We start from the raw sequence: 1,077 nt of genomic DNA, 5'->3' as shown, positions 1-1,077 counted from the left end.
TCTGTCCAGTGAATTAAGGAAGACTTGAAAGAAATCAGGTGAGCTCCTTGCTCCTTCAGATGCTTCCTAGAAGACATCATTAGCCCTGAACCTGCTGTTGAGAATGTGCTGTGATCCTGGGGGTCTTGATCATTAATTAACAGCATATGATGTGATAAGGAAGTAACTTTCAATGAAAATTGGAGGGACCGGGCATGGTGGCTCATGGCGAAACTCTGTCTCTACTAATAATACAAAAATTAGCAGGTGCAGTGGCATGCGCTTGTAATCCCAGCTACACAGCAGGATGAGTTGGGAGAATCACTTGAACCCGGGAGGTCGAGGTTGCAGTGAGCCGAGATTGCACCACTGCACTCCAGCCTGGGCGGCAGAGTGAAACTTTCTAAAAAAAAAAAAAAAGAAGTCATCAGCCTCTGGAGTGGGCCATATTTGAATTACTTGTTTATTCTGACATGAATAAAAGCAGAATGGTTTTGATTTTCAAACCAAGACAGTTTGCCCTGGACATCCCTTTTGAAGCTGGATGTTAAATCAATTTCTGGGTTCTGACCGTCCGTCTACTTTGAACTTCCTTTGGGAATGGAGGAAACCACTAAGAAAAATGCAGCTAGTCAATTCTGCCTCACTGTATTCGCCACCACAGCCTCCTGGCCTCCTCTTTTTTTTGGGTTTCGGCGTTCCCGAACCCTGTTGATTAGTATCCCGGATCCGATTAGCATGTCTCCAGAGAATAATCTAGACAGCGTTAGAGCCGCTGTCAAAAAATGTCAGCTAGAAAAGTTAACCTGGGCTGCGTGTGGTGGCTCACACCTGTAATACCAGCACTTTGGGAGGCTGAGGCAGGTGGATCACCTGAGGTCAGGAGTTCGAGACCAGCCTGGCCAATATGGTGAAACCCTGTCGCTACTAAAAATACAAAAATTAGCTAGGTGTGGTGGTGCATGCCTGTAATCCCAGCTACTCAGGAGGCTGAGGCAGGAGAATCACTTGAAACTGGGAGATCAAGGCTGCAGTGAGCCATGGTGTCACCACTGCACTGCAGCCTGGGCAACAAAATGAGGCCCTGCCTCAGTAATA

The 1,077-nt window shown here is 47.0% G+C and overlaps 1 protein-coding gene across 5 annotated transcripts in view; it reads left to right on the top strand.

Annotated features, from left to right (window-relative positions):
- Positions 1–1,077, top strand: part of LONP1 (lon peptidase 1, mitochondrial) — a 30,680-nt gene that overhangs the window by 9,711 nt on the left and 19,892 nt on the right. The window lies entirely within an intron of this gene.

This window comes from Colobus angolensis, unplaced genomic scaffold (genome assembly GCF_000951035.1).
Source record: "Colobus angolensis palliatus isolate OR3802 unplaced genomic scaffold, Cang.pa_1.0 Scaffold22, whole genome shotgun sequence".
Lineage (NCBI taxonomy): Eukaryota > Metazoa > Chordata > Mammalia > Primates > Cercopithecidae > Colobus > Colobus angolensis.
The sequence above is the reverse complement of the archived record's forward strand: the minus strand, read 5'-3'. Positions and strand labels throughout refer to the sequence as shown.